The sequence below is a fragment of the Sminthopsis crassicaudata genome, chromosome 1 (genome assembly GCF_048593235.1).
Source record: "Sminthopsis crassicaudata isolate SCR6 chromosome 1, ASM4859323v1, whole genome shotgun sequence".
In the NCBI taxonomy this organism is placed as follows: domain Eukaryota; kingdom Metazoa; phylum Chordata; class Mammalia; order Dasyuromorphia; family Dasyuridae; genus Sminthopsis; species Sminthopsis crassicaudata.
Genome location: NC_133617.1, coordinates 107,011,466 through 107,026,718, shown reverse-complemented (window position 1 = coordinate 107,026,718; position 15,253 = coordinate 107,011,466). Strand labels below are relative to the sequence as shown.

The following is a 15,253-nucleotide window of genomic DNA, read 5'->3' as shown; positions in this document are numbered from 1 at the left end:
CTTTTGGAGCCTTATTACTATCTATCTTTGTCCATACAATCTATGGTTCATTTAACCTGGCCAACTTGGTGTTATCTTTCTGCTTCTGTACCAGTTATTCTAGCTAAAATACTGTTCATCCTCATCAAGGGGCCTTCAAGGCTTAACCAAAGCGACAGTTTCTATACAAGATATTTCCTGGTCTACTCAACAGCTACTTTTTACTTCACAAAGGTTATTTTGTATCTGCTTTATTTGTATTCTGAGAGGGTTTTGTTGGAACCAGCTCACACTGCCCAAGAGAGACAGTTGCTCAATTTTCAGGGCAAAACTTAAAAGCTGGCAAATGCCACAAATCAGGACTTTAGAAATCTTTTGTTGATTATCTAAACTTAATAAAATTATAAGAAAAATGTCGATTATGCAGATTAAACTTAAAAGTGTATTGTAATCCTAGGTCTAGCAATTGTTCAGAATGTAATAGATACCTATTAATATTTACTGATGGACTTATTAGTTGATATTTTGCTTGTTTGTATCTCTGGATGAATTATTTAGTATTTCTGGGCCTCAATGATCTTATGTGTAAAGTAAGGGAGTTGGATCAGACAACTTTTGAAGCCCTCAGACAATTCTGCATTTGATCCTAAATATAAAATTGTTAGGGAAAAAAAACACACAAGATGCTTTGGAGAGAGTTGACTGATTTGGCGGGGATATGGAGAATGCAAAATAAATCTGGGAAGGCATTTTGAGTCCAGATTGTGGAAATTCTACAATGCCAAGACAAAATAGTTTAAATTTTGCTTGATTGGCAATTGGGAGACTGAAGATTTGAGAATAGGGCAATGAAAGACACAGGTTTTGGCATCTATATGGAAACATTCCCTTCATGGTATTTACTCCGCTGGGGAACATTTAGGCTCCTGATGCTGGGTAAGACTGAGCCTATGTAAAGAGGGTGTTAGGAGAATGGAGGGTAGTGTTGGTGAGTTGTGCTTTTCTTGGAGTAAGGATTAGATAAATTCAGAGAAGAAGGGAGTTTGGAAGGGAATATACTGTCCCATGCTTCCTTTGGATATCCTTTATCCAGATTGTCATGTGGCATATGGGAATGTTCACAGACTGTCTCACACATAATTTGGCCTAGTACCCTACATAATATGTATTAGTTTTTATCAAGAAAGGACAAGAATATTAAAAGCAGACTACAGTATAGATTATTAGAATAAGGTCACATTTGAACTTGCCTCCAGCTTCCCTTCCTGGGGTGACTATCTGAATGAGTGTGAAAATGGATAACTGGGTGGGTAAGGAAACAGGAATTTTAAAACATGTTATTAATAGAAATATTGAACTTGGAATCAAGAGACTTGTTTCAAGGTCTTATTTTGTCCCTTTCTAGATTTGTGATCTAAAGTATATAAATTATCATCAATTCTATTACATTAGGCAAGTGACTTCATCTGCAAGATGGGGATGATAATACTATTTATACTACTTACTTCATAGGATAGTTGTGAGGAATAAATGAATCTGTCTGCCTAGCTAAATACACACACACACACACATACACATTTGGTAACAATAAATCACCAGATGAATATGAAGAATTGTCCTCGAACTCATTAGAACTCTCCAACAGTCATAAAGGACCAAAGCAAAAAACAGAACTGAGGAATATTAGTAATAAACATGATTTTTGAGGCCATTTATTCTAGTTGGTGAATATATGTGTCTCCTTAGGAGTTGTAAATAACTTTTGGTGAATAAGATTATTTCTCCTTTTCACACAAAGTCAGTTATAAACAATTAGGAAAAATATTAATTGCTCCTGAATAGGCCAAAGCAATACAATAAAATGACAATTCTAAATAAATCAATCAATTTATTAAGTACCATATAAATCAGACCCCAAAACTTAATTTATACAGCTAGAAAAATAGCAACAAAAGGTTAAGTATACTAAGGGAATCAGTGAAAAAAATGTGAAAGAAGATGGCCTAGTCACATCAAATTTCAAACTGTATTGAAAGCGGTGATAATCAAAACAACTTAGAACTAGGTAAGAAATAGAGTGATGGATCAGAGGGATAGATTAGGAGCACAGTACGTTGTAGTAAATCAAGTGTTTCATAAACCCAAAGATATGTTTTGGGAACAAAATTTTGTTATTTGACAAAAACTACTTGGAAAACTGAAAAGCAACATGGCAGAAATCATGCATAGACAAAAATCTCACATGATATACCAAGAAAAAGTCAAAATGAGTACATTATTTATACATAAAAGGTGATACCATGAGAAAATTGGGGAAAAAAGTAGTTTACCTGTCAGATCCATGAATAAGGGAAGAATTTAGGTCTAAATGAAATATAGATAATACTACAAAATATAAAATGGATCATTTTGATTACATAAATTAAAAAGATTTTCCACAAACAAAATCAATATGACCAAAATTAGAAGGAAAGCAGGAAAATGGGGAAATTTTTTTAATAGCAAGTATTTCTGATTAAAGTCTCATTTCTCAAATATATAGAGACAAGTCAAGTTTATAAGAATCCAAGACATTCCTTAATTAATAAATGGTCAAAGTATATGAACAGGCAATTTTCAGATAAGAAATCAAAGATTTCTTTAGTAATATAAAAAATTCTCTAAATCACTCTTGGTTAGATAAATGAAAATTAAAACAGCTCTATGGTGCCATCCCACACCTATCAGATTGTTTAATATGATAAGAAAGGAAAATAATTAATGTTAGAGGAAATGTGGGAAACCTGGGACACTAATGCACTGATTTGTGATCTGACTTTGGAAAGCAATTTGGAACTGAGAGGAAAGGACCACAAAACTGTGTACCCTTTGATCTGGTGATAATACTGCTGGGTCTATATCCCAAAGAGAGAAAAAAAAAGGAAAAGAAACTATTTTTACAAAAATATTTATACAAGTTCTTTTGTTGAATCTTCTTTCTTTCAAGTTTCCTTATTATTGTCAAAGATACCATTATCATCCAGTCATCCAAATTCATAACTTGTCATTATCACAATAACTGCCTCTTTCAGCCTCTATATGCAATGTATTGCCCATTTCTATTTATTTTGCCTTTATAACATCTCTACCACATATCCTTTCTCCCCTTTAAGACTGATTCCTATTATCCTGTTGTAGCACTTCATCACCTCAAGCCTGGACTATTATAATAGTCTGCTGATTGTTTACCACACTTAATCCAGTGGCTCTCTGTTGCTTTAAAGATCAAATATAAACATCTTTGTTTAGTATTCAAAACCTTCCCCCAAATGGCCACTTTTTATCTTTCCAGTCACTTCACTCATTTCCACATATTCTGTGATCCAATTATACTGGTCTTTTCACATCTGTGCCTTTCACTTTTCATTCTTTCTCCATACTTCTTTATTGTGGTTGAGGGAAACACTATCCTTTTAGTCATATAGATTTGCAACCATGGGGTCATTTTGTGCTTTTCCCTTTATACCACCATATCAGATAAGTTATGAGCTCTTATCAGATTTACCTGTCTTTATACATTTAGCATGTATCTCTTACTCTCTAATCACAAGACAACTCTCCTGGTTTATACCTTGTTCTTTCATTTAGTCAATTATCTCCTAACCCCTCCTAGCCTTTCTTTCTCCAATTTTTCTTTTACATAGTTGCCAAAATTTGACAAAGACATACATTGTTTTCTATTGTTTCAAAAATAAAATTCAAATTCCCAACTTAGTATTTAAAGCTCATCACAATTTAGTTCTATGCTCCAGCCAATCAACCCTGCTTGCTTTTCCTAAAGCTCAACCTTCTAGTTTCTGTTTCTATACCTTTGCATAAGTTGTGCCCTTTACAAGGAATGCTTTCTCTACTCAATTTTACTCTTTAGAATCCTTAACTTTCTTCAAAGCTTAGTTCATGATTCACCAAAATCCATTCTTTTTCTTCTTATTATTAGGTTCTCTCTTTCCTTCTCAAGTTACCATGGACATTTTTCTCTATATTTTCTATATCTGCAGGAAGGTGTAAATAGGAGTTCTTTTTAATTTTGTCTATGTATTCCCATTGCATAGCACAGTGCTCCTCCTATTAAGTATTCACTTAATAGAAGCTTGCTAAGTTGGGTTGGATTTTTGGAGAAAATTCATTACCTCTCTTCCAAATTTATTACAAATAATTAGATTTGTCTAGTGTGATTTTGTAAGGTTATTGAACTGTTCAAATAGTTATTCAGCCTTTACTTTTTTTGTATAGATTAAAAATTACATTAAGACATTGAAGAGATAGCAAACATTTCATGTCAGGATTCAAAGAGGTTTTTTTCTTAATTAATATAACTGGCTTAAAATAGTGAATTAATGAATAATGCACATGACAAAGAAACAGGACGTAGAATCAGTAGATTTTGATAGATTAGCAATACATTTTTCTATCATCAAATGCCTAAATATCCATCTACAGAGCCTTCAAGATGTCAAAGATTACTATATATAAAGCTATCTAAATCTGTGTTTGGATGAACATGCAAGAAGACCATACTGTTTTTGTATAAAAGAAAGGTGGTATAGTGGAGATGGCATCACATATGGTGCATTTGTGTTGCTATAACTAATGACTGTGTGAGGTTTTAAAGGAAAAGATGACCACTGCTAACGGACAAATAGGCTGGCCTCAACATAGTTGCCAACATTTGATTATTTCCTGGAAAAGAGTTAAGAGAAAGGCAAACTCTCAGTGCTCAGAAAGTAGAGAACTGCATGATCTAGGCTTCTTAGGAAATTCTCTTTTAATGGGATTCCCTAAGAATCTCACCTGTTGTTCTACCATCTGCAGGAAGCCAGACAAGGGCTGGTTCATACACAGTGTTATGTTTGTTTTCTCCCTTCATCCTCCCCTGTCTTCCCTTGTCCCATGACTTATGTATTGTGGCAGTGCTTTATTCTTCTGAAAGGAAGTCTGTTTTCTGATATGAGTGAGTTTATGATGACAAAGTACTTCTGAAAGAGTTGACCTTATTTCTAAGGTGATTTCTAAAATTTCTATTCTAAATTTTCTTATTTCTAAATTTCTAAAATTTATTTCTAAATTATTTCTTAAATTACTTATCTTATTGTACTCTAATTATTTATAAATAGAACATTTCTAATTATTTCTAAATGATGATTATTTGAAAATAACAAATACAGGTCTCTAAACCCTTCAGATGTTTCAAAGACAAGGAATTTTGTAGTTGGAGACAGAAAGGATTTTAAGACACAGTCCCTCTTTTTACCCATAAAAAAGGAATCCATATCTAAGAATTATGAAGAAATAAAAATATTATTGGGGTACAGGGTAGCATAGTGAGTAGAACTCTTGAAGAGTAGTAGACAAGTTCTACTTGGAGACAAGAAAATCTGAATTCAAATCTGATCTCAGACATAGTATCTTTGTGAGCCTGCACACGTCATTTAACCTCTATTTGCCAGAGTTCCTCATCTATAAAATGGGGATACACTGGAGAAGGAAATGCAGTATCTTTGCCAAAAAAGACTCCATGGGCAAAATTCATAGGGTCATGTAGTCAAACATGTATGAATAACAACAGTAACAAGATATTATTAATTGATAACAGCAAAGAGAACTTAGTGAAAGCACAATTGAAATTCATAGGATTACAATAAAGTTGCATTGTCCCCAAATTATTTTTTTCACCCAAGATTTGACATTGCCAAACCCAGGCAATTTAATTGAAAGATGTGACAGAATCTGGGGCAGATTCATGAATAAAACCTATGGCAACCTTTATCTGTCAATATGATTGTATAATCATTTGATGATGTGATTGAATGACCCTATCACATAACCCTGATCAAAATAATAACCAGATTTTCCTGAATATGGGTAGATATGTGAATTATATGTTGTAGCAATAGCATCTGGGAGCAATCTTGTGGGTCACAACATTATCTGCTTACAAACTCTGTGTTATCAAAGAAGACCATTGAGAAGTAAAAGGAATATTTGAAAAAAAAATTTCTAAATTCAAAATGATGCATCCCTTATCTTAAGCTATACTTGATACAGAAAAAAAAAAAAAGATTTTACCTTCTCATGGGATGTGTTGGATAAAGGTTAGGCAGTGGGTAAGTGAAGAAACTATTAAATTATGAATGTTCTTTCTAGGCCTGACACTTATTTTAATACTAACCTCAGACAAATGTCTTAGAACATCAAGATGAAATGCTCTTGATGAAATCTCCTTTTCCTTATTTTTCCTTCTCTTTATTTTTTCTCCTAATTTTCAATTTCCTTCCTCCTTAATTCCTCCTGAACCTGCATCTTTTCTCTTTTATTTTCTCTAATGTTAAGTAGCTTGAGATTCCTTCTATTTTTTCCATTTTATAACAATTAACTATAATTGTGTGATGCCTTATTGATTACTAACAACTTTTATATTCATCATGACATTTGTTACTTCAACTTACCTTTTGATGGAAGTGCTTTCACATAAATTCAATCTCATGGAATTGTATATTTATTTTATGTGCATTCAATATTCTAATTTGGATTATATTTATCTGTGTACCTTTTCTCAGTTAAGTTCCTTGAAGATAGTGGCCATTTTTTTTTTTTTTATTGATCAGTATCTAGGACAATGTAGGTCCAAAAAACATAACTGATACTTTAAGAAATATTTGTTGGAGACTATATGATGATTAATTCTGATGGAGGTGACTCTCTTCAACAATGAGATGATCAAACCAATTCCAATTGTTCAGTGATGAAGAGAGCCATCTACACCCAGAGAGAGGACTATAGTAGCTAAGTGTGGACCACAACATAGCATTCTCACTCTTTCTGTTATTTTTTGCTTGAATTTTGTTTTCTTTCCCAGTTTTTTTCTACCTTCTTGATTGGACTTTTTTATGCAACAAGATAAATGTATAAATATGTATACATATATTTTACTTAACATACATTTTAACATATTTAACATGTATTGAACTACCTGCCATCTAGGGGAGTGGGTATGGAGGAAGGAGGGGATAATTTGGAACAGAAGGCTTTGCAAGGGTCAATGTTGAAAAATTATCCATGAATATGTTTTGTAAATAAAAAGCCTTAATAAAAATTAAAAAAATAAAAATACTTAACTTGGAAAAATTAAAATACATTTTAAAAAAGAAATATTTGTTGGATAATTCAATATATAAATTAGCATGTTCAACAATAAGATTTTATCATAAATCATTCATTAAAATATTATATAAAATAGTACATACATATTACATATATACATTACATTCAAAAAGTATTATAAAGTATATAGAAAGTCATAGATATGAGCCCTATATGATACAGGCTGATCAATAGTGTATTATTTAAAGTCTTCAAGAGTTGCATGGGACACTAAGAGGCTGACCTGCCAATGATTACAAAGTCAGTATATAACATTAACAGGATATAAACTCATTCCTTTTCTATACACCCCCCCACATATGTGTGTATGTTTATGTATACATATATATATATATGTATAGTGTATATATATATATATATGTATAGTGTATATATATATATATATATGTATAGTGTATATATATATATATATATATATATATATATATATATATATATATATATATATGGGGTATATACATGGGAATGTCATAAATGTTGGTAGGATGTGTTAAGATGAGTTCTCTGGAAAAAAAATCTTGAATCAACAAATGAATATTATAGAGAGACAACTTTGAATATATTAAAATGTTCTTGAAAGTTAGAATTTTCTGTATATTACTCTTCTTGGCTTTGACTATTCATCATATATTCATATTAGTGGATTGAGTCCATGGGGGATAGGTGAGTACTAGCCCACCATTCAAATGGTCCTTTGGGTATTTGAACTCCTAAAACTATCACACCACACAAACAGACACACACACACACACACACACACACACACACACACACACACACACACACACTACTAGTCAGTAAGAACTATAATCAAAGCCTTTTGCTAAAATGGCATAGTAAAGATCATCATCAGTGCAACATTTTTACATAAATCCTGGAGAGACCACAAAAGGTCAGAAACAGTAGGAAAAGTAGGAACACACTTAAAATACACTATCCAAGAAGTAACTAAGTAAATATATAAGAAATAAGTGTGGTGAAAATTATACTACCTAGTATAATACCACAATATATAGTACTATGTAGTATTAAAAAATTATATTACCTAGTGCCTCTGGTACTGCATAACCCTGATTCCTTTTCTGATTTTGTGGCTTCCTCTTGTTTCTACAGCTACCTCCATCCCATGCCCCATAACCTGGATGCAGTATCTTCATGTGGGATGAATCACTTGCTGGGTTTCCTGGGTCTGGCACTCTCTATAGCTCTAATCCCAATTCCCAGAACTAATTTTCCCTTAAATCCATGTTCTCTTCTCTGGTACCAGGAATCATGCTTCTTGAAGCTCCTTCTTGCCTCATCTGCCTCTACTGTTTCCAGAAAGTATATCCCATTTTACTCTTTAAAAGTGATTTATCAAAAGGGTTATAGTATATCTTTCACCTTCTAATGGCATCTGCCTTATGATTTCATCAAAGATAATTTTTCATGCTTGCAACAGAGTACTAACACATCTTTGCAATTTTGCTAACATTACTTTTGTTATAGAAAAAAAGAAAAAAAGAAAGAAACCTTACTTTTTGTGATTACATTAAATGGTCTGGGAAGTAGTGGGAAACCAGATATATTCTGGATAGCTAGATGGTGTCATAGATAGAGTGCTGGGCTTGAAGTCAGGAAGACTTCAATTTCCTGACTTCAAATCTGACCTTGAATGTTAACTAGTTGAGTAACCCTGGGCACATTACTTAACCCTGTTTGCCTCAGGTTTTTAATTTGTCAAATGAGTTGGTAAAGAAAATGGCAAACTATTCTAGTATCTTTGCCAAAAACAAAACAAAACAAAACAAAATCCAAATGGGGTTACAAAGACACAACAACGTATACTGTAATACATTTGAAAGTAAAATAGGCTCCCTGGTGAGGTAGTGAGTTTCTTTTTTATTAAGAGTATTTGAACAGAAGCTGCATGTTCACTTTTTGGAGATTTTTTGGAAAGGATTCATGTTTCATTTCATGTTTCAGTAACTTTTATATTTTTTCCAGTTTAAAGAGTCAATTAGTCTCTGATTCCTTAGTACAGGCAGTAAACAATGGCAGAAATTCAGGAGAAAAGAAATTAATAAAGACTAGGGGCAGGAAGGAAATGATTTATTGTGGAGCCATGGATGGAGAATCTAGGGAACTTTTTCTTCCATAAATATCGACAATGGGAAATTTCAAAAATGCCTTAAAGTATTTAGAGTTAATTATGGTAAATTAAGATATCACACTGGGAAATGCTATTAATTATAAAAACCAGAGGCTATTATGAAAGGTAGATAGAAAGGTGATAGCACAGAGGATAGTGTATTCTAGAGGTTGTAGAGTAGAGGATAATCAAAGGTAGAGGTAGCAAAATAGGAATTGTCAATGGATACAATTCAACAGATGGTACAATTGCCTCCAGAAGACCAGACTGGTTCCAGACCAGATGCTAGAGATTTACTTGGTCCCTTCAAAAAATCTGGGATGTATAGGTGGACAAAATGGGCCATTGGGAGATAGATGCTGCCATTTTGACAGCACAATGGGTAATGGAAAAAGGGATTCAACTGTGTAGAGGGGTATGAGGCTTGCTTTCCATATCTTGTTAGATAGTTTCATGCACTCCAAGAGAAGTTAAACTCATTTTTGTCTTAATATTCCAGGCACTTAACACAGTGTCTTATATATAAAATCTTGTTGAGTGAAAATTATATCGATTTAAAAAAAATCATTACCCGATGACTATCCTTCTAGTTCTGATCCACCCTGAGATTAGGTAGACTGGTCCTTAGTTGATAGGTTATAGGCTAACAATCAGAGCTTCTCCAGCTTAATTTCTGAGTTTTCATTCCAACTGCATAGGCTGTAAGCTCCTGGGGTCAGTGCCATATCCTGATGAGACATCAGTGTAGTATTTTAGTAGAAGTCAGAAGAATGTAAAGTGGATTGGAACAATATAAGAACTCTAAATGTTAGCAAATTAAATAGGCCTATAAACTCCTCAAATTATTTTCTAAATGGTAGAGAAAATGTAAATGCATGTAAATGTGCAGAAAGTCACGAAACTGAGGCCAAATGTGGAAACTTAAAAGAGGAGGGTGAGATAAATATGATTTTTTATTCTTCACAGCCAGCCACTAAGGGAACATGGTAATTTTGAGACATGTTTTGATACCATCATATTTCTAGGGCAAGGTAGACAGATAGAAAAAAACAAACTACAGAAATTTGAAAAAGATATATAATCTTAATTGTGAGAGGTCTAGTTTATGGGCCTTTTTGAGGCATCATTGACTCAAATGTTATTATTTCATCATCTGGCCATCATTCATGTATGCTTCAATTTACTCCTAGAATCCTTCACCTCCAGTTCCAGAGTCTTTCTCCCCTTAAAAACATATCTGCTCTGGGGCCTCCTTTCAGTTGTGATGAATCCAAAGCTTTTAATGCCATTTCAGAAAGGGCTCTATCTATACTCTGCTACTGACTCCACTATTTCTCTATTTATTCACTCAATTTTTCTCCTCAAACAGCTTTGCCTTGTTCCAAGTACTCTCTCCTACACCATCTTACTTTCTAGTTCTTCTTTATATATTATCTTCTTCCTATTAAAAGTGTAAGCTTTTTGAGGTAGAGGCTATTTGGTTTTGCTTATATTTGTGTTCCAAGCACTTAAAACAGTACCAGAGACATAAAAGATTTTAATAAATAAATAAATGCCTTCTCTCACTTTCCATCTCCTTCTTCCCCTTCCTTTTTCTTCTTCCTCTCTCTATCTTCTCTATCTCCCTCTTTGTGTACCTCTTCCTTTCCCTTCCTGTCCCCTTCCTTTTCTTCTCCTTCTTCTTCATCTTCTCTCTTCCTATCCCACTTTTACATATCCTTCTCATTTTTTCTCTTTTCCTTCTCTTTCCTCTCTCTTCTAATCCCATCTTTTCTTCTATCATTCTTACTTTTTTTCTTTTCCCTCTCCTAACTTTTCCTTTTTCCTTTCCTCTCTTCTCCATTTCCTGTTTCTTCTTTTTTCTCTTCATTTTGGCCTCCTTCTTTGACTTTCTCTCTTTCCCCTTACTCACTTTTCATCTTTTGTTCCTTTTTGCTCTCCATCTCCTACCTTTTCCTTTCCCTTTCTTTATATGTCCCTTCCCCTCACCTTATTCATCTTTTTCTCCTTTCCTTATCCTTCCCTCTGTTCTTTCCCTTGTATTCCTTCTTCTCCTTCCCATATATCACTCCTTATCTCTTTCTCTTCCTCTCCTACATGTTCCTTTCCTCATGCCTCCTCACTCTGTCCCTGTCCTAATACTGCCCTTCTTCCTACTTTTTCTCCATACTGCTCTGTCTTTCACTCTTTCTCTTCTTTTTCCCATTTGGAAACTCTTTCCATTTTGTAAATAATATCTTTTTTTATTTTTCAAAATACATGCAAACAGTTTTCAACATTTACTCTTGCAAAACTTTGTGTTTCAAATTTTTCTCCCTCCCTCTTTTCCTCCCTCTCCCCTAGACAGCTAGAAATCTAATATAGGTTAAACATGTGCAATTTGTTTAGACATATTTCCATATTTATAATACTGCAAAAGAAAAACCAGATCAAAAAAGAAAAAAATATTAGAAAATAAGAAAAGAAAAAACCCAAATCATCAGCATTAAAAATGAAAAGAGTGAACTTACCATCAATGAAAAATAAATTAAAGCAATAATTAGAAGTTATTTTGCCCAACTGTATGGCAGAAAATATGACAATCTAACACAAAATGGATGAATATTTACAAAAAATATAAATTGCCCAGATTAACAGAAGAGGAAAGCAATTATTTAAATTGCTTTAAAAAAAGAAATTGAATAAGCCATTAATGAACTCCTTAAGAAAATATCTCCAGGACTAGATGGATTCACAAATGAATTCTAGCAAACATTTAAATAACAATTAATTCCAATACTTTGTAAACTACTTGGAAAAACATGTAAAGAAGGACTCCTGGAAAATTCCTTCTATGGCACAAATATGGTAATTTTACCTAAACAAGGAAGAACCAAAACAGAGGAAAATTACAGACTTATTTCCCTAATAAATATTGATGTAAAATTTTATATAAAATATTAGAAAAGAGATTACAGCAAATTATCAGCAGAATAATATGTTATGACCAAATGGGATTTATACTAGGAATGCAGTTCCTGGTTCAGAATTAGGAAAACTATTAACATAATCATTCATATCAATAACAAAAGCAATGGAAAGCATATGACAATCTCAATAGATGCAGAAAAAGCTTTTTGACAAAATACATCACCCTTTCTTATTAAAAACACTAGAGAGCATAGGAAATAAAGAGAGCTTTTCTTAAAATGATAACCAGTATCAATAATGCTAAGTAAGCATTATTTGTAATGGGGAGAAGCTTGACATGTTTTGAATAAGATCAGGGATAAAACAAGGATGCCCATTATCACCACTATTATTCCACATTGTACTAGAAATGTTGGCTTTATCAATAAGGAAAAAAAAAGCAGAAATTAAAGGAATTTTAATTCTTTTATAATAATAGGCAACGAGGAAATAAAACTATCACTCTTTGTAAGATGATATGATGATATACTTAGCGAATACTAGAAAACCATCCAAAAACCTACTAGAAACAATTAACAGCTTTAGCAAAGGTTCAGGATATAAAATAACCCCCCCCCCCACACACACAAACAATAAGAAAGAAAAAGCAAGCAAACAACAACAAAAATGGTGAAAATAATGTTTTGATCCACATTTAGCTCCTACTGTCCCCTTTCTGGATGCAGATGACTGTCTCCATCACAAGTTTATTGGAATTGGCATGAATCACTTCATTGTTGAAAAGAGCCAAATCCATCAGAGTTGATCATCACATAATTTTTTTGTGGTTGTGTAAAATGTTCTCTGGTTCTATTCACTTCATTTATTATCAGTTTATGTAAGTCTCTCCAGGTCTTTTTGAAAACATCCTGCTGATTGTTTCTAACAGAACAATAATATTCCATAGCATTCATATACCATAATTTATTCAGTCATTCCCCAAGTGATGGGCATCCACTCAGATTCCAGTTCCTTGTCTTGATAAGAAGGGCTGTGATAAACATTTTTGCTTGTGTAGGTCTTTCTCTCCTTTTTATGATCTTTTTTGGGATACAGACCCAGTAGAGATACTGCTGGATCAAAGGACATGCATAGTTTGATAGCACTTTGGGCATAGTTCCAAATTGTTCTCCAGAATGGTTGGATCAGTTCACAACTCCACCAACAATGTATTAGGATCCCAGTTTTCCCACATCTTCTTCAACATTTATCATTGTCTTTTCCTATCATCTTAGCCAATCTGAGAGATATAAAGTGATATCTCAGAGTTGTCTTAATTTGCATTTCTCTAATCAGTAGTGATGTAAATATAGAACATTTTTTTCATATTGATGAGAGTTAGGTAAGGGATACCTAGATGAAATTAGGGTTAATTGAGGTCTAGTGGCAGGTTCGGGGTACAGGGAGTCAAATAGAGCTCCCCTGCAACCCCTTTGGATTCGGCACAAGGATACAGAGTTAAATGAGATCTAGTAGCGGCACAAGAGTCTCCTGTAAAGGAATTTACAGACCCCAAAACATAGATTAATAAAAGAGGTTTATTTGGCGTTTGGAAGTAAGGGTAAAGGTAGAAAGACGCCAGGGCCAGGCTGGTGCCAGGCAGATAGGAATCCTTAACATGGCTGGCATAAGGATGGCGTGTTTGGGGCTCCTGCAAAGAGTGGACTCCAGTTTCCCTCTTTTATAATGGGGGGGGGGCTTTTGGTGAAGGGACCCATGATTGGAGTCCTATCTTGGTTCCTGGCTTGAGCTTCAGCCAGGGTTAGAATTTGAATAGAATTCAATGGGTTTTTAGATAAGGAGGAAGCTGTTTGTGAGGGTTGGGTACACCTGAGCAGATCATTAGAGTGGGGGCTGGGTCAGCCCAAGTTAGCTCAGACCCAGTGGGGGCTGGGAAAGCCCAGATATCTTCCATTGGGATTCATGAGGTCTGGAAATTAGAAAGGAATCTTAGCCCACATCAATATGATTAGAAATGCCTTTAATTATCTCATTTGAAAATTATCTGTTCATATTCTTTGACTATCAATTGGAGAATGGTTTATATGCTTATAAATTTTAGTTAATTTCTTATGTAATTTAGAAATGAAGCCTTTTTTTAAAAATTAATTTTATAATTATGACATTTTTTTTTGCCAGTACATATGCATAGGTAATTTTTTTTTTACAATTTTATCCCTTGTACTCCCTTCTGTTCCAAATTTTTCCCCTCCTTCCCTCCACCCCCTCCCCTAGATGGCAGACATTCCCATACATATTAAATATCTTATACTATATCCTAGGTACAATATATATGTGCAGAACCTAATTTTGTTGTTGTTGTTGTTGTTGTTGTTGTTGCAAAGAAAGAATTGGATTCAGAAGGTAAAAATAATCTGGGGAGAAAAACAAAAAAATGTTAACAGTTTACACTCTTTTCCCAGTGTTCCTTTTCTGGGTGTTGCTGATTCTGTCCATCATTGATCAATTGGAATTGGATTAACTCTTCTCTGTGTTGAAGATATCCACTTCCATAAGAATACATCCTCATACAGTATCATTGTTGAAGTGTATAATGATCTCCTAGTTCTGCTCATTTCACTCGGCATCAATTGATGTAAGTCTCTCCAAGCCTCTCTGTATTCCTCCTGTTGGTCATTTCTTACAGAACAATAATATTCCATAACATTCATATACCATAATTTGCCCAACCATTCTCCAATTGATGGGCATCCGTTCATTTTCCAGTTTCTAGCCAACAAAAAGGGCTGCCACAAACATTTTGGAACATAGAGGTCCCTTTCCCTTCTTTAGTATTTCCTTGGGATGTAAGCCCAGTAGTAGCACTGCTGGGTCAAAGGGTATGCACAGTTTGATAACTTTTGGGGTATAATTCCAGATTGCTCTCCAGAATGGTTGAATTCTTTCACAACTCCACCAACAATGCATCAGTGTCCCAGTTTTCCCACAGCCCCTCCAACATTCATCATTATTTGTTCTTGTCATCTTAACCAA

The 15,253-nt window shown here is 33.8% G+C and overlaps 1 long non-coding RNA gene across 2 annotated transcripts in view; it reads left to right on the top strand.

Annotated features, from left to right (window-relative positions):
- The window catches only part of LOC141552760 (uncharacterized), a 115,883-nt gene that overhangs the window by 9,151 nt on the left and 91,479 nt on the right, over window positions 1-15,253 (top strand). The gene's annotated exons all lie outside the window — the stretch shown is intronic.